The sequence below is a fragment of the Halichondria panicea genome, chromosome 1 (genome assembly GCF_963675165.1).
Source record: "Halichondria panicea chromosome 1, odHalPani1.1, whole genome shotgun sequence".
NCBI lineage: Eukaryota > Metazoa > Porifera > Demospongiae > Suberitida > Halichondriidae > Halichondria > Halichondria panicea.
Window position 1 is genome coordinate 16,658,518 of NC_087377.1, and position 20,311 is coordinate 16,678,828.

Genomic DNA, 20,311 nt, shown 5'->3' on the forward strand with positions numbered 1-20,311 from the left:
CTTTACATACAGTATAGAGAGCCAGCCAGTTGATGAATTTCATTAACATGCTATTGAGTTACACTTTAAAATGATTTAGAAGAAGAATTCCATTGCAGCAAAAAAAATTGCGCCTAATTAGATAAGAAAATACATTTTTCAGCAGTTAAAAATTAAAAAGCTATACATACAGCGAGCTAAAAAATAAATGATCGTGCAGCTTGATTGATACAATCTAACAAATTAAAGTCATGACCTAATAATGTAGTCACTGTTTCAAGTACTTCCAATGTAAAAGCAATACAACAGGAGAGGAGGTGGAGTTTCACTAGCAGATGAAGCGGGTATGGGTTATATCGGTGCTGTCATAGGTGCAGCTAGCAGTTGTGAGGATGGTGGAACTGAGGGACATAGGCTCGGGAACCAGGTTGCGACTCAGCCAATGCTCAGCTGAGTGAGGGTTCACTGCAGCTTTGTCTTCACTCACACGACTACTGGTCATTTCACTTATACGCTTGTCCAGGTGACAGCGAAGCTCTTCCAGGTGTCCATAGAGACGGAACTTGGTGCAAGCTTCTCTTATCTCTGGGACGGTGCAGGAGGGGACAAACGTGTCGCCAGTAGTTTGTCTCACCCAGCTGCAGGTGCTGTTGAGACTCCTCCAGGCAACATACTGGTTGGCTTTGTAGCCCTCCAGGAGGGGACTGTCTAGGGGGGTGGTCAACACACTGTAGGAGTGGTGAATGTAGCGATCGTATACATAGCAGAGTGCTTCTTGCTCCAGATAGAACGTTTCGTCGCATTCTCCTTTCGGTACTGATACAGGGCCAAAGAATTGTATACACTCTGAGAATTTTCCTGGGCAGAAAGTTCCCCTGGCAACTTTCCTCATCATATACAAATTGTCATTTATTGCCTCCATTTTCTCGACTTCTTCATCAGTAAATGATTGGCTTTTGACGGGGACGGCCTGGCAGTGGAGGAGATAAAGAGCGAGGAGAAAGATAAATGTCTTCATGATCGTTGGAGATGATATAGTTATCGTTGATTACTGATTATCAATGGTTAATTGTTGATGTTTGCAGTTGTGTGGAGAATGGCTGAGGGCAAGTGCTTAAATATGAGTCTCATCCCTGGGGTAGCTAGGGAACGTAACGTGCCTCACTGCTATCTCTCCTGGCCCAGTTAATGAGAAATGATGTAACGAGATATTCAAATGAGATTAATGTCAAGTTCAATTTGTTGTCTTAGTAACACGGACAAACATTTTGTACTTCCTTCCAGGATATGCAGTGGTGCTATGGCCAGTATGTGCACTATAGCCGCAGGTTTTAAGTTAATGATATTCATTGATTCTGGATGTATTACGTAACTAAGGAAGCCGACAGACTATAGACTATAGTCTGTCTATAGTAAGAAAGTAATACTGAAAGAAGAAGTACAGTATATATAATAGTTATAGACACTGTTTATAGGAAGTTTCTATACATGATTTAGAAGTCCAAAGGACTGGTTGTAGTATCCCGAACGCAGTGAGGATTCTACTAGCCCTGAGGACTTCTAAATCATGTGGAACTTCCTAAACAGTGTCTAAGCATTTTAGATCATAGCAACCGTCAGTATTTTAGCCAATCAGATTTGAATGTTCTTATCTAATCTTTGCTACATGATTTTCTAAGTGAAGTACATGATTTTCTAAAGTAAGTACATGATTTTCTAAATAAGTACATGATTTTCTAAGTTGGATGAACACTTTCTTTAGCCAATCAAATTGCAGTATTTATGGCAAACATGATCTAAACGTAGCTTATAGAGGCTAATACACACACCCCACCCCCACACCCACACCCACACACACACACACAACCCTGATTAGCAAAGTGTTTGCACACTTGTAGGAGCTGTTACGGTACGGTAAACATCTATGCAGGGCTTCTGTTGCTATACGTACGCACTATTCTTCTAAATCACACATTGTTAGTTTATAGGACACACACAATAATCAAAAGAAAGTCCATTGATTGACTTTCTACGTTATTTCCTATATACAATAACTACGTATATACCACAAAGGTTACCAAGTAAGTAATTGAAAACGCATTAATTTGGCAAGTCACTAGATAAGCGATAATAACATGCCATGCATGTGAATGTGAACATTAGACTATAATTATAGAGTGTTCTAGAATGGTGTGTGGTAGGCTTTGCACATTTAAAGTGCCGGGGGAGAGGACTACTATACATACGTACGCTAACACCATGCCGACTAAAAATAATAGAAATAATGATATTCATGAGATTTCCCAGTAAGTGATTAAAAATTTCTGGCTCTCCATGGAAACTGGATCACATGCTCTTAATTGATAGTTCTTTGGGAAATGGAAATGGAGATGATACAGATAGTGCCTAAAAGTAACATTCCATACATTTTATCAGTCCGTGAAATCTATACATGTTGTAAGGCCATGCAGAAGTAAGAATGAGAACTACCCCTTTTAAAACCTGAAGTACACTGCAATTAGGATACGGAGTAAACACAGAGGGGACTTTTTCAACCAGCACTTGTTAGTCCCAATTGTGAACTCACCAAACCTGTTTGTCTATAGACGCACATATAATTATAGATAGTGATTTCAGAGGAGCAATAATTTTTTAAGTTTTCCCAATGGTGACGAAATTGCATGCATGGCTGGTTATAGCGAATATACATTAATGTACAACCTGAGTGTGTATATTAGTTATAGGTGCATGCATGGCTATACTGGGAAATGTTTTTTGAAAGGCTGGCAAAGTGCAGATTTTGATAATGATTTCATGGATCACCATTGGCAATAATTTTTCCCAATGGTGAATTACGGGTACGTGGCTATTGGGGAAACGATTCTTTGAAAGGAGCTATAATTATACAGAATGGAATAATTATTAGGAGGGAAGGTTTGTTCTGACGACAACTGAGCTAGCACAGCTGGAACATAATTATGTAATGGAGAACTCTGAATATGAAAAATAATATCGTTCATGTAAGCTGATTGAGCAGTATACATGCATGTACGGTAACGAGATTAATACAACAATGTTGATACTGAAGCCAAGCACAAACATACACATATGTATACATGCATGCAAGACATTAATTGCATGTACAGCTTCAAACAACAACCTTAGTATATATGTATTGTACACATTGAAACACTAGAAGACTGCAAGCAGACTGCAGACTTAAAAATTCAAATTCTTAGAGTAATGTGATCCTAATAAAAATTCCAACACCAATTAATTAATCCATTGCCGTAAGTTCTGAATGGAAGGATTCTTTACATAGTTAAGCTGCCCCCAGATCAGGAACTAACCCTGAGGCTGGGCTTTAATGAATTGTTGCTAAGATATCCTGGATGCAATATTATGAACACTGATATTAAATTTTTCATATTCAGAGTTCTCCATTACATAATTTCTCATTAACTGGGCCAGGAGAGATTGTAGTGAGGCATGTTACGTTCCCTAGCTACCCCAGGGATGAGACTCATATTTAAGCACTTGCCCTCAGCCATTCTCCACACAACTGCAAACAGCAACAATTAACCATTGATAATCAGTAATCAACGATAACTATATCATCTCCAACAATCATGAAGACATTTATTCTTCTCCTCGCTCTTTATCTCCTCCACTGCCAGGCCGTCCCAGTCAAAAGGCAATCATTATTTACTGATGAAGAAGTTGAGAAAATGGAGGCAATAAATGACAATTTGTATATGATGAGGAAAGTTGCCAGGGGAACTTTCTGCCCAGGAAAATTCTCAGAGTGTATACAATTCTTTGGCCCTGTGTCAGTGCCGAAAGGAGAATGCGACGAAACGTTCTATCTGGAGCAAGAAGCACTCTGCTATGTATACGATCGCTACATTGACCACTCCTACAGTGTGTTGACCACCTCCCTAGACAGTCCCCTCCTGGAGGGCTACAGAGCCAACCAGTACGTTGCCTGGAGGAGTCTCAACAGCACCTGCAGCTGGGTGAGACAAACTACTGGCGACACGTTTGTCCCCTCCTGCACCGTCCCAGAGATAAGAGAAGCTTGCACCAAGTTCCGTCTCTATGGACACCTGGAAGAGCTTCGCTGTCACCTGGACAAGCGTATAAGTGAAATAACCAGTAGTCGTGTGAGTGAAAACAAAGCTGCAGTAAACCCTCACTCAGCTGAGCATTGGCTGAGTCGCAACCTGGTTCCCGAGCCTATGTCCCTCAGTTCCACCATCCTCACTACTGCTAGCTGCACCTATGACAGCACCGATATAACCCGTACCCGCTTCGACTGCTAGTGAAACTCCACCTCCTCTCCTGTGGTATTGCTTTTACATTGGAAGTACTTGAAACAGTGACTACATTATTAGGTCATGACTTGTGTTGGATTGTATCAATCTTCACCAAATGTATATATATCATCTAATATTATGCTATTAGAATTATTTTTTTATGATGCATTTTTATACTGCCTATATTGCTTTTTCTGTACAAAATGAAATTCTATGATTATAATAATATAACTGAAAATGAATATAATTATACGTACAATTAACAAACACAACACACAACACAACAACACTCAAGAAGTATACTAACACATAATCACTATCATAAATCTAACGTATTTACTTTTTAAATAATAACATGGCATGCACACTATATATGTATATATATCCGACATTATATAGGAGAGTCCCAAGTTGTTGTCACGGTAATAGAGCCACTAAAACAGTGGGCGGTGTACATAATCAATTGCATGTATATATACATAGGCTGAAATTGACCGCTCGTTAAATCATACTATTTATTGCCAAGGTAATGATGATAATGAATCTATTTATTGCAATAGCAAAAGGCGTAGGCTACAGGAATGCATGGAATGTTCACTTAAAGTGTTTTCTTTTTGTTCTGTTTTTTCTTCGTTACTACGCATGGGGGATAATTATTTAGCGTTCTTTGTCTATTAATAGAACCAGGAGCACATGAAGGAGCAACTACTATACACACCATATCAATTTGTTATTGTCTCATTACGTCACAAACACTTGTAAACTGTGCATGGTTTGACATGACCATGTATGGCTAAGGCTAAGGCAGGCTACGATCAGAAATTCTACCACATGTGCATGCTTGCGCAATACCTGTTTTCAGTGCCGTCGTATACAGCCACTTGAGATGTGGGCGTTACACAACATAGTTTGACAGAGCTAGTGAGACAACAACACGTTTGTAAGGGCTGTACAGCATGCAGTTGCCCACTCCCCTCATGTATACTCCTGATAGAACTCAGAATCAGGCATGGTGCTTACACTGGTACAGAGGATTTCAAGTTGGTTGGCAGAAGTTAAAAGTTGAAGTGCAGTCAACCATGACCACTAATTACATTAAACACACACGGTATGTGGTCATGGGGTTGCATGAGTGCATTTCAACTTTTAACTTCTGCCAACCAACCTGAAATTCTCTGTAGGTGGTGAGTGATGGTGCATGGTGCACTGTACTAACAAAATAACCAACAGCCTATACTAAAGAGGTGTGTTGTATTGAGATTGAGGATTAAAATAGCCACCACTTAGGGCATCCTGCACAGACAGAGAGGGCAACAGGATGTGCGATCATGCATGCAAGCAGCCAGAGAAGGGCTTGTGCGCAAATATCAGCAAATTTGCAGTTTGCAAGCACTTAAGCCGCTTCCATAAAAGGAAGTGCAGTTTCACCGGCAATTACGAAACATGATCCTGAGTATACGTTGAAGTTAGCCGCTCCTTCTCTTATTTATGGGCTCCTGTATAAACAGAGTCTTGTTTCTGGGGTTCCACTCGATCACGAGGTCATTGAATATCACCACGGAGTTTAATTACTTTCCCTTCGATGTGGGCCAAGGATCATTTAATAAGCAACTAACTTTAAAAGTGATAAACATATTGTTGTTCAATCTATTCTTACAAAGCCTCTCTTCTTGACAACCAACTACATTGTGCTGGCATGCGTGTCGATTAAACGGCTAATGAATATCGGATCATTAACATACCACCCACACAAACTGTGTTTATTATCCTGGTTTCTAAGACGACAACTTACAATGAATAAACTTAATATTCTAATCGGTTAGAACATTCCTAGCAGACGCGCTGAGAGATCTTAGTTACAGGGGCAAAACTATGTATATAAGTCAGTGGGGGAACACATTCACAACAAAACAAAAACAAATCTCAAAGGAGAAGAAAGAAAAGAACAAAGAAAGTACTTCCGCAATAAAAATCCAACAATAAAAATCCAACAATTCGAAAAAAAACTTCACCGATTAAAGAAACTCATCATGAACTACATGGCACTCGTTCTTTCCCTCATCGTTTGCCTCCTCCACGTTCAAGCGGCTCCAGTAAAGAGACAACTCTCTACAGATGAAGAAGCCGGCAACCTGGAGGTCGTTAACAGAGCCTTGATCCTAACACACGGCGAATCCATGCGGCCATCGTACAGCCTTCCAAACTTCCTCATTGGTCAAAAAGTGCTGTGTTACATGTACGACCGACACAGTGACTTCTACCACAGTCTGCAAGACGGTCTTAGAAGCCACTCGGAATACAGCAGTGATACTGTGGAGGAATTCATTCTGAAGTACACAGATGGGGAGAGCATCACCGGGGAACTTAGCGAACAACTGGCTGACCTCGCTAGCAAAGAGTACATCGGAAGAGAGATACTTGGCCGGACATGTCGCTGGGTGCAACCACGCTCAAGTGGTTTTGTGAGCAGCTGTTCCGTCTCGCAAATTTCTCAAAGCTGCGCTCGATACCGGCTGCAAGAAAAGCACGAAGAGGTAGTACCGCTGTTTGACAATTATTCCCGAGCCTTTGGAGTGGAGGGGAGGCTGGTGGGCCGAATTGCAAACTGTCAGTGGCTGAACCCCAACCCCAACATACCACAGGCAATCATTGAAAAGATTAACAAGAATGGAAAAGTGGATACAACCGATTGCAATTAACTGAGAACTTTTATGTTATACAGTATACACGCTGACACAATTAGGTATACAAACACTTTGTATACATGTAGTATTATATGCATGTGCATATAATGCATGTAGTTAGACTTTTAGACTAGACTATCGTGTAATGTTGAAGTCAAAATAAGTGTTAAACGACCTTCATCTAAACATACTATCTTGTAGACCTCTCCAAGGGCTACTAAGTGCATCTTTTAATTGTGAAATTGCTATAACAAAAGTTGTGGACAGTCAAAGACACCAATCCCAATCTAAACACATCCAGAATAATTATAAAAACAAAAAGTTATAAGGAATGTGGTCATATCCTCACACACAGACAGCTGGTTAGGATATCACTATTCATGACTCAATTAAGAAAATATGCAATGGCTTCTCAAAGGTGGATTACATTCATAGCTTGAACTACTTGGTTGCTAAGAAGACTGGTAATTAGGGAATTTTATGGAAATGGAAGTACATTTTGAGTGGGCTACTTAAATACCTGAGACAAATGGCCAGTTACTATAATAAGCTATATACATAATATCAGCTTAGAACTAAAAATAAAACTATATATAAAAACTAAAAACCTACATGGCTAACAAACTCCTACACAATATATTTACATGGCTAATGATAACAAGACAGGGAAAGCTACAAAATGTGTAATAATTATCGTTCATTCATCACAACTAACAGACCGATAGCCTTCACGTCCGTTGCATTCTGATTGGTTAATGTTTGCCAAGTCGTGGATCTCACAAACGTTGAGGGAAGTCATGCAAGGGGGCACGCCCTGAGGCTGTAGCCACACGCACCTGTCAGCAAAGCCGGCACTACGATTCAAATCACCGCTCACATAGACATCGTGAACGTCGGCAATTTCAATCGCACTTTTCCCCATGACGATCCTGTAGATATTGCACATTCTCTTGACACTAGAAACAGTACACTCGGGGAGGAGTGTGTCGTCTAGGAAACGGACTAATTCGCATGATTGGACGACACTCTGCTCTGCGATGTATTTGAGACTGGAGCAACTGTCATTAGAGGGGCGTGGCATCAACTGAGCATCAACGAGGAGGAGCCGATCGTACATGTGACATACTACCTCATGGCCACCAGTAAAATTGAAATCCATTGGAAGAGACGCCTGGAAGTGGTTATCGAGGCTACCCATCACCGCGGTTACGCTGTTCACCACTGCTATCAATTCTTGTAGTCTGTCATCAGGAACGGCGTCGGCGTGAAGGAAATAAAGAGCGAGCAGAGGAATCAATGCAAGGTACTTCATTGTAGTGGCTGTCAGTTTGGTTGGAGTAAATTCTGAACTGAAATTCTTTCTCTATTGCTGGAGAGGATGGTTGGATGACTGCTCTCTGTTTGCTGGGCCTTATATACAAGAGAGTTGGTAGCTAGGAAACACGTATTGTACAGAACGCCATATCTCTAATATTATGAGCGCAAAGCCCGTGCAGTAAATTACAAGTAAAACGAAGTCACTAGTATCGATGAAGTATGACTGTATGTGCGTACAGGTGGACAAAATGTAAACATATTGCACCTATACGGATAATTTCATGACCACAACATTATGCATGTACATACATGTACGAGGCTAGTTGTGTTAATTTTCTTAAGAAATATGCCCCAAGAAGCGCTTGCATCAATCCTTTCCATGAACATCATGCCAATTAGATATAATCACATTCATTAACTAATTAACACCCACAGACCGTGTGTTCGTATCCTATTGTATTATCCTTATTTAGAGCTTATAACTGGAAGTCAATTTTGAATACATATAACAATGGTCATGTTGTATGCAAAAATTGGGAAATGATTTAAGCTTCCAGTATGTGATAATGCAAGGTACCGCACACCCCCACAATACGTAACCATGGCACCTGAGCCACCTGTACAGTGTACACTATAGGCTAGTCCATACACTGCAGGTCAATTAGTCTAACATTTTTGGTTATAGTGAAAAGTGGATATAAACGATTGCAACTGAGAGAACTTTTATCCCAACATACCACAGGCAATCATTAAAAAGATTAACAAGAATGGAAAAGTAGATACAACCGATTGCAATTAACTGAGAGAACTTTTATCTTTATACAGTGTGCCATATACGCTGACACGATTAGGTATATACAAACACTTTGTATACATGTAGTACATGCATGTACATATATAGCTAGACTTTTAGACTATAGGCTATTGTTCAAGTCAAAAATAAGTGTCAAACGACCTTTAATCTAAACATACTAACTTATAGACCTCTCCAAGGGCTACTAAATGCATCTTTTAATTGTGAAATTGGGTCTTCCTAACACAAGTTGTGGACAGTCAAAGACACCAATCCCATTCATGCACAGTATATAGGCAAACTAAACACGTCCAGAATAATTATAAAAACAAAAAGTTATAAGGAATGTGGTCATATCCTCACACATAGACAGCTGGTTAATACGAGCGGATATCATTATTCATGACTCAATTAAGAAAATATGCAATGGCTTCTTAAAGACATTCATAGCTTCAGCTACTCGGTTGCTAAGAAAAACCGGTAATTAGGGAATTTTATGGAAATGGAACTTCCATTTCCAGTATGGAAGTACAATCATGTTTTGAGTGGGTGACTCAAATACCTGAGACAAATGGCCAGCTACTATAATAAGATTTGAGCTATAAAGATAATTATTTTTAGCTTAGGAAAGATAAAACAAATTATTATATAGCTATTATACATATAAACTAAAAATCTATAACATGGCTAACGTACATGTAGTTAAGATCTAGCTACACAACATGGCTAATGATACAAGATAGGGCTAGCTAGTCTACACAATATTTATATTTACATTCTGTAATTATAATAACACAAGTTAGGGAAGCTACAAAATGTATTGTTCATTCATACATTCATCACAGTTAACAGACTGATAGCCTTCACGTCCGTTGCATTCTGATTGGTTAATGTTTGCCAAGTCATGGATCTCACAAACATTGAGGGAAGCCATGCAAGGGGGCACGCCCTGAGGCTGTAGCCACACGCATCTGTCAGCAAAGCCGGCACTGCTATTCAAATCACCGCTCACATAGACATCGTGAATGTCGGCAATTTCAATCGCACTTTTCCCCATGATGATCCTGTAGATATTGCACATTCTCTTGACAGTAGGAACAGTGCACTCACGGAGGAGTGTGTCGTCTAGGAAACGGACTAATTCGCATGATTGGACGACACTCTGCTCTGCGATGTATTTGAGACTGGAGCGACTGTAATTAGAGGGGCGTGGCATCAACTGAGCATCTATGAGAAGGAACCGATCGTACATGTGACATACTACCTCATGGCCACGGGTAAAATTGAAATCTATCGGAAGAGACGCCTGGAAGTGGTTATCGAGACTACCCATCACCGCGGTTATGCTGTTCACCACTGCTATCAATTCTTGTAAAATATCATTAACTTAAAACCTGCGGCGATAGTGCACATACTGGCCATAGCACCACTGCATATCCTGGAAGGAAGTACAAAAATGTTTGTCCGTGTTACTAAGACAACAAATTGAACTTGACATTGAATATCTCGTTACATCATTTCTCCATTAACTGGGCCAGGAGAGATTGCAGTGAGGCCCGTTACGTTCCCTAGCTACCCCAAGGATGAGACTCATATTTAAGCACTTGCCCTCAGCCATTCTCCACACAACTGCAAACAGCAACAATTAACCATTGATAATCAGTAATCAACGATAACTATATGTCATCTCCAACGATCATGAAGACATTTATCCTTCTCCTCGCTCTTTATCTCCTCCACTGCCAGGCCGTCCCCATCAAAAGGCAATCATCATTTACTGATGAAGAAATTGAGAAAATGGAGGCAATAAATGACAATTTGTATATGATGAGGAAAGTTGCCAGGGGAACTTTCTGCCCAGGAAAATTCTCAGAGTGTATACAATTCTTTGGCCCTGTGTCAGTGCCGAAAGGAGAATGCGACGAAACGTTCTATCTGGAGCAAGAAGCACTCTGCTATGTATACGATCGCTACATTGACCATTCCTACAGTGTGTTGACCACCTCCCTAGACAGTCCCCTCCTGGAGGGCTACAGAGCCAACCAGTACGTTGCCTGGAGGAGTCTCAACAGCACCTGCAGCTGGGTGAGACAAACTACTGGCGACACGTTTATCCCCTCCTGCACCGTCCCAGAGATAAGAGAAACTTGCACCAAGTTTCGTCTCTATGGACACCTGGAAGAGCTTCGCTGTCACCTGGACAAGCGTATAAGTGAAATGACTAGTAGTCGTGTGAGTGAAAACAAAGCTGCAGTGAACCCTCACTCAGCTGAGCATTGGCTGAGTCGCAACCTGGTTCCCGAGCCTATGTCCCTCAGTTCCACCATCCTCACTACTGCTAGCTGCACCTATGACAGCACCGATATAACCCGTACCCGCTTCAACTGCTAGTGAAACTCCACCTCCTCTCCTGTTGTATTGCTTTTACATCGGAAGTACTTGAAACAGTGACTACATTATTAGGTCATGACTTGTGTTGGATTGTATCAATCTTCACCAAATGTATATATATCATCTAATATTATGCTATTAGAATTGTTTTTTTATGATGCATTTTTATACTGCCTATATTGCTTTTTCTGTACAAAATGAAATTCTATGATTATAATAATATAACTGAAAATGAATATAATTATACGTACAATTAACAAACACAACACACAACACAACAACACTCAAGAAGTATACTAACACATAATCACTATCACTATCATAAATCTAACGTACTTACTTTTTAAATAATAACATGGCATGCACACTATATATGTATATATATCCGACATTATATAGGAGAGTCCCAAGTTGTTGTCACGGTAATAGAGCCACTAAAACAGTGGGCGGTGTACATAATCAATTGCATGTTGTATATATACATAGGCTGAAATTGACCGCTCGTTAAATCATACTATTTGTTGCCAAGGTAATGATGATAATGAATCTATTTATTGCAATAGCAAAAGGCGTAGGCTAGAGGAATGCATGGAATGTTCACTTAAAGTGTTTTCTTTTTGTTCTGTTTTCTACGCATGGGGGATAATTGTTTAGCGTTCTTCGTCTATTAATAGAACCAGGAGCACATGAAGGAGCAACTACTATACACACACCATATCAATTTGTTATTGTCTTATTACGTCACAAACACTTGTAAACTGTGCATGGTTTGACATGACCATGTATGGCTAAGGCTAAGGCAGGCTACGATCAGAAATTCTACCACATGTGCATGCTTGCGCAATACCTGTTTTGAGTGCCGTTGTATACAGCCACTTGAGATGTGGGCGTTACACAACATAGTATGACAGAGCTAGTGAGACAACAACACGTTTGTATGGGCTGTACAGCATGCAGTTGCCCACTCCCCTCATGTATATACTCCTGATAGAACTCAGAATCAGGCATGGTGCTTACGCTGGTACAGAGGATTTCAAGTTGGTTGGCAGAAGTTAAAAGTTGAAGTGCAGTCAATCATGACCACTAATTACATTAAACACACGGTATGTGGTCATGGGGTTGCATGAGTGCACTTCAACTTTTAACTTCTGCCAACCAACCTGAAATAACCAACAGCCTATAATAAAGAGGTGTGTTGTATTGAGATTGAGGATTAAAATAGCCACCACTTAGGGCATCCTGCACAGACAGAGAGGGAAACAGGATGTGTGATCATGCATGCAAGCAGCCAGAGAAGGGCTTGTGCGCAAATCTCAGCAAATTTGCAGTTTGCAAGCACTTAAGCCGCTTCCATAAAAGGAAGTGCAGTTTCACCGGCAATTACGAAATATGATCCCGAGTATACGTTGAAGTTAGCCGCTCCTTCTCTTATTTATGGGCTCCTGTATAAACAGAGTCTTGTTTCTGGGGTTCCACTTGATCACAAGATCATGGAATACCACCACGGAGTTTAATTACTTTCCCTTCGATGTGGGGCAAGGATCATTTAATAAGCAACTAACTTTAAAAGTGATAAACATATTGTTGTTCAATCTATTCTTACAAAGCCTCTCTTCTTGACAACCAACTACATTGTGCTGGCATGCGTGTCGATTAAACGGCTAATGAATATCGGATCATTAACATACCACCCACACAAACTGTGTTTATTGTCCTGGTTTCTAAACAACAACTTACAATGAATAAACTTAATATTCTAATCGGTTAGAACATTCCTAGCAGACGCGCTGAGAGATCTTAGTTACAGGGGCAAAACTATGTATATAAGTCAGTGGGGGAACACATTCACAACAAAATAAAAACAAATCTCAAAAGAGAAGAAAGAAAAAGAACAAAGAAAGTACTTCCGCAATAAAAATCCAGCAATTCGAAAAAAAAACTTCACCGATTAAAGAAACTCATCATGAACTACACGGCACTTGTTCTTTCCCTCATCGTTTGCCTCCTCCACGTTCAAGCGGCTCCAGTAAAGAGACAACTCTCTACAGATGAAGAAGCCGGCAACCTGGAGGTCGTCAACAGAGCCTTGATCCTAACACACGGTGAATCCATGCGGCCATCGTACAGCCTTCCAAACTTCCTCATTGGTCAAAAAGTGTTGTGTTACATGTACGACCGACACAGTGACTTTTACCACAGTCTGCAAGATCGTCTTAGAAGCCACTTGGAATACAGCAGTGATACTGTGGAGGAATTCATTCTGAAGTACACAGATGGGGAGAACATCACCGGGGAACTTAGCAAACAACTGGCTGACCTCGCTAGCAAAGAGTACATCGGAAGAGAGATGCTTGGCCGGACATGTCGCTGGGTGCAACCACGCTCGAGTGGTTTTGTGAGCAGCTGTTCCGTCTCGCAAATTTCTCAAAGCTGCGCTCGATACCGGCTGCAAGAAAAGCACGAAGAGGTAGTACCGCTGTTTGACGATTATGCGCGAGCCTTTGGAGTGGAGGGAAGGCTGGTGGGCCGAATTGCAAACTGTCAGTGGCTGAACCCCAACCCCAACATACCACAGGCAATCATTGAAAAGATTAACAAGAATGGAAAAGTGGATACAACCGATTGCAATTAACCGAGAGAACTTTTATGTTATACAGTATACACGCTGACACAATTAGGTATACAAACACTTTGTATACATGTAGTATACATGCATGTACATATAATGCATGTAGCTAGACTTTTAGACTAGACTATCGTGTAATGTTGAAGTCAAAAATAAGTGTTAAACGACCTTAATCTAAACATACTATCTTGTAGACCTCTCCAAGGGCTACTAAGTGCATCTTTTAATTGTGAAATTGCTATAACAAAAGTTGTGGACAGTCAAAGACACCAATCCCAATCTAAACACATCCAGAATAATTATAAAGACAAAAAGTTATAAGGAATGTGGTCATATCCTCACACACAGACAGCTGGTTAGGATATCACTATTCATGACTCAATTAAGAAAATATGCAATGGCTTCTCAAAGGTGGATTACATTCATAGCTTGAACTACTTGGTTGCTAAAACTGGTAATTAAGGAATTTATGGAAATGGAAGTACATTTTGAGTGGGCTACTTAAATACCTGAGACAAATGGCCAGCTACTATAATAAGACTATAGAGCTATATACATAATATTAGCTTAGAACTAAAAATAAAACTATACAGTGTACATAAAAACTAAAAACCTACATGGCTAACAAACTCCTACACAATATATTTACATGGCTAATGATAACAAGACAGGGAAAGCTACAAAATGTGTAATAATTATCGTTCATTCATCACAACTAACAGACCGATAGCCTTCACGTCCGTTGCATTCTGATTGGTTAATGTTTGCCAAGTCGTGGATCTCACAAACGTTGAGGGAAGTCATGCAAGGGGGCACGCCCTGAGGCTGTAGCCACACGCACCTGTCAGCAAAGCCGGCACTACGATTCAAATCACCGCTCACATAGACATCGTGAACGTCGGTAATTTCAATCGCACTTTTTCCCATGACGATCCTGTAGATATTGCACATTCTCTTGACAGTAGAAACAGTACACTCGGGGAGGAGTGTGTCGTCTAGGAAACGGACTAATTCACATGATTGGACGACACTCAGCTCTGCGATGTATTTGAGACTGGAGCGACTGTCATTAGAGGGGCGTGGCATCAACTGAGCATCAACGAGGAGGAGCCGATCGTACATGTGACATACTACCTCATGGCCACGGGTAAAATTGAAATCCATCGGAAGAGACGCCTGGAAGTGGTTGTCGAGGCTACCCATCACCGCGGTTACGCTGTTCACCACTGCTATCAATTCTTGTAGTCTATCATTTGTTTTTCTTTTGACAGGAACGGCGTCAGCGTGAAGGAGAGAAAGAGCGAGGAGAGGAATCAATGCAAGGTAATTCATTGTTTTCGTTTAGTGGCTGTCAATTCGGATAAATTTTGAAGTAAGTTTTGAACTTGATTTCTTTCTCTATTGCTGGAGAGGTGAGGATGGTTGGATGACTGTTCTCTGTTTGCTGGGCTTTATATACAAGAGTTGGTAGCTATAGGAAACACGTATAGCACAGAACGCCATCTCTCTAATATCACGAGAGCAAAGCACGTGCAGTAAATTACAAGTAAAACGAAGTCACTAGTATCGGTGAAGTATGACTGTATGTGCGTACAGGTGGACAAAATGTAAACACATTGCACCTATACGGATAATTTCATGACCACAACATTATGCATGTACATACATGTACGAGGCTAGTACTGTTAATTTTCTTAAGAAATATGCCCCAAGAAGCGCTTGCATCCATCCTTTCCGTGAACATCATGCCAATTAGATATAATCACATTCATTAACTCATTAACAACCACGGATCGTGTATTCGTATCCTATTGTATTATCCTTATTTAGAGCTTATAACTGGAAGTCAATTTTGAATACATATAACAATGGTCACGTTGTATGCAAAAATTGGGAAATGATTTAAGCTTCCAGTATGTGATAATGCAAGGGACCTCACACCCCCGGAATATGTAACCATGGCACCTGAGCCACCTGTACAGTGTACACTATAGGCTAGTCCATACACTGCAGGTCAATTAGTCTACCATTTTTGGTTATAGTGAAAAGTGGATATAACGGATTGCAACTGAGAGAACTTTTATCCCAAAGATTAACAAGAATGGAAAAGTGGATACAACCGATTGCAATTAACTGAGAGAACTTTTATCTTTATACAGTGTGCCCTATACGCTGACACGATTAGGTATACACAAACACTTTGTATACATGTAGTACATGCATGTACATAATTATGTAGTTAGACTTTTAGACTATAGGCTATTGTTCAAGTCAAAAATAAGTGTCAAACGACCTTTAATCTAAACATACTAACTTATATACACCTCTCCAAGGGCTACTAAATGCATCTTTTAATTGTGAAATTGGGTCTTCCTAACACAAGTTGTGGACAGTCAAAGACACCAATCCCATTCATGCACAGAATATAGGCAAACTAAACACGTCCAGAAAAACAAAGGAATGTGGTCATGCATATCCTCACACACAGACAGCTGGTTACTACGAGCGGATATCACTATTCATGACTCAATTAAGAAAATATGCAATGGCTTCTCAAAGGTGGATTACATTCATAGCTTCACTACTTGGTTGCTAAGAAGACTGGTAATTAGGGAATTTTATGGAAATGGAACTTCTATTTCAAGTTCCATTTCAAGTATGGAAGTAAAATCATGTTTTGAGTGGGTGACTCAAATACCTGAGACAAATGGCCAGCTACTATAATAAGATTTGAGCTATAAAGATAATTATTTAGCTTAGGAAAGATATAACAAATTATTATATATACATAAAACTAAAAATCTATAACATGGCTAACGTACATGTAGGTTAAATCTAGCTACACAACATGGCTAATGATACAAGATAGGGCTAGCTAGTCTACACAATGTTTATATTTACATGCTATAATTATAATAACACAAGTTAGGGAAGCTACAAAATGTATTGTTCATTCATTCATTCATCACAGTTAACAGACTGATAGCCTTCACGTCCGTTGCATTCTGATTGGTTAATGTTTGCCAAGTCGTGGATCTCACAAACGTTGAGGGAAGCCATGCAAGGGGACACGCCCTGAGGTTGTAGCCATACGCATCTGTCAGCAAAGCCGGCACTGCTATTCAAATCACCGCTCACATAGACATCGCAATTTCAACTGCACTCCTCCCCATGACGATCCTGTAGATATTACACATTCGCTCGACACTAGAAACAGTACACTCGAGGAGGAGTGTGTCGTCTAGGAAACGGTCTAATTTACATGATTGGACGACACTCTGCTCTGCGATGTATTTGAGACTGGAGCGACTGTAATTAGAGGGGCGTGGCATCAACTGAGCATCTATGAGAAGGAACCGATCGTACATGTGACATACTACCTCATGGCCACGGGTAAAATTGAAATCCATTGGAAGAGACGCCTGGAAGTGGTTGTCGAGGCTACCCATCACCGCGGTTATGCTGTTTACCACTGCTATCAATTCTTGTAGTCTATCATTTGTTTCTCTTTTGACAGGAACGGCGTCAGCGTGAAGGAGAGAAAGAGCGAGAAGAGGAATCAATGCAAGGTAATTCATTGTAGTGGCTGTCAATTCGAATAAATTTTGAAGTAAATTTTGAACTTGATTTCTTTCTCTATTGCTGGAGAGGTGAGGATGGTTGGATGACTGTTCTCTGTTTGCTGGGCCTTATATACAAGAGAGTTGGTAGCTATAGCAAACACGTATTGCACAGAACGCCATCTCTCTAATATCACGAGCGCAAAGCACATGCAGTAAATTACAAGTAAAACGAAGTCACTAGTATCGGTGAAGTATGACTGTATGTGGGTACAGGTGGACAAAATGTAAACACATTGCACCTATATATGGATAATTTCATGACCACAACATTATGCATGTACATACATGTACGAGGCTAGCACTGTTAATTTTCTTAAGAAATATGTCCCAAGAAGCGCTTGCATCCATCCTTTCCATGAACATCATGCCAATTAGATATACGTAATCACATTCATTAACTAATTAACAACCACGGATCGTGTATTCGTATCCTATTGTATTATCCTTATTTAGAGCTTATAACTGGAAGTCAATTTTGAATACATATATATTAACAATCAATGGTCACGTTGTATGCAAAAATTGGGAAATGATTTAAGCTTCCAGTATGTGATAATGCCAAGGGACCTCACACCCCCGCAATATGTAACCATGGCACCTGAGCCACCTGTACAGTGTACACTATAGGCTAGTCCATACACTGCAGGTCAATTAGTCTAACATTTTTGGTTATAGTGAAAAGTGGATATAACCGAGTGCAACTGAGAGAACTTTTATCCCAACATACCACAGGCAATCATTGAAAAGATTAACAAGAATGGAAAAGTGGATACAACCGATTGCAGAGAACTTTTATCTTTATACAGTGTGCCATATACGCTGACACGATTAAGTATATACAAACACTTTGTATACATGTAGTACATGCATGTACATATGTAGCTAGACTTTTAGACTATAGGCTATTGTTCAAGTCAAAAATAAGTGTCAAACGACCTTTAATCTAAACATACTAACTTATAGACCTCTCCAAGGGCTACTAAATGCATCTTTTAATTGTGAAATTGGGTCTTTCTAACACAAGTTGTGGACAGTCAAAGACACCAATCCCATTCATGCACAGTATATAGGCAAACTAAACACGTCTATAAAAACAAAAAGTTATAAGGAATGTGGTCATATCCTCACACACAGACAGCTGGATATCACTATTCATGACTCAATTAAGAAAATATGTAATGGCTTCTTAAAGGTGGATTACATTCATAGCTTGAACTACTTGGTTGCTAAGAAGACTGGTAATTAGGGAATTTTATGGAAATGGAACTTCCATTTCAAGTTCCATTTCCAGTATTGAAGTACAATCATGTTTTAAGTGGGTGACTCAAATACCTGAGACAAATGGCCAGCTACTATAATAAGATTTGCGCTATAAAGATAATTATTTAGCTTAGGAAAGATAAAACAAATTATTATATAGGTATTATACATAAAAACTAAAAATCTATAACATGGCTAACGTAGCTACACAACATGGCTAATGATACAAGATAGGGCTAGCTAGTCTAGTCTACACAATATTTACATGCTATAATTATAATAACACAAGTTAGGGAAGCTACAAAATGTATTGTTCATTCATTCATTCATCACAGTTAACAGACTGATAGCCTTCACGTCCGTTGCATTCTGATTGGTTAATGTTTGCCAAGTCGTGGATCTCACAAACGTTGAGGGAAGCCATGCAAGGGGACACGGCCTGAGGCTGTAGCCACACACACCTGTCAGCAAAGCCGGCACTGCGATTCAAATCACCGCTCACATAGACATCGTGAACGTCGGCAATTTCAACTGCACTCCTCCCCATGACGATCCTGTAGATATTACACATTCGCTCGACACTAGAAACAGTACACTCGGGGAGGAGTGTGTAGTCTAGGAAACGGACTAATTTGCATGATTGGACAACACTCTGCTATGCAATGTATTTGAGACTGGAGCGACTGTAATTAGAGGGGCGTGGCATCAACTGAGCATCAACGAGAAGGAACCGATCGTACATGTGACATACTACCTCATGGCCACTGGTAAAATTGAAATCCATTGGAAGAGACGCCTGGAAGTGGTTGTCGAGGCTACCCATCACCGCGGTTACGCTGTTCACCACTACTATCAATTCTTGTAGTCTATTATTTGTTTCTCTTTTGACAGGAACGGCGTCAGCGTGAAGGAGAGAAAGAGCGAGGAGAGGAATCAATGCAAGGTAATTCATTGTTTTCGTTTAGTGGTTGTCAATTCGGATAAATTTTGAAGTAAATTTTCAACTTGATTTCTTTCTCTATTGCTGGAGAGGTGAGGATGGTTGGATGACTGTTCTCTGTTTGCTGGGCCTTATATACAAGAGTTGGTAGCTATAGCAAACACGTATTGCACAGAACGCCATCTCTCTAATATCACGAGCACAAAGCACGTGCTGTAAATTACAAGTAAAACGAAGTCACTAGTATCGATGAAGTATGACTGTATGTGCGTACAGGTGGACAAAATGTAAACACATTGCACCTATACGGATAATTTCATGACCACAACATTATGCATGTACATACATGTACGAGGCTAGCACTATTAATTTTCTTAAGAAA

The 20,311-nt window shown here is 40.1% G+C and overlaps 2 protein-coding genes across 2 annotated transcripts in view; both read right to left on the bottom strand.

The window, feature by feature from the left end:
- The window catches only part of LOC135352264 (succinate dehydrogenase cytochrome b560 subunit, mitochondrial-like), a 44,799-nt gene that overhangs the window by 3,451 nt on the left and 21,037 nt on the right, over positions 1–20,311 (bottom strand). The window lies entirely within an intron of this gene.
- The window catches only part of LOC135352261 (uncharacterized), a 36,935-nt gene that overhangs the window by 2,120 nt on the left and 14,504 nt on the right, over positions 1–20,311 (bottom strand). Inside the window, exon 1 of the mRNA XM_064551445.1 lies at positions 1–20,311. This exon is cut by the window's left edge and continues 2,120 nt beyond it; it is cut by the window's right edge and continues 14,504 nt beyond it. The gene's annotated coding sequence lies outside the window, so the exon portion shown is untranslated.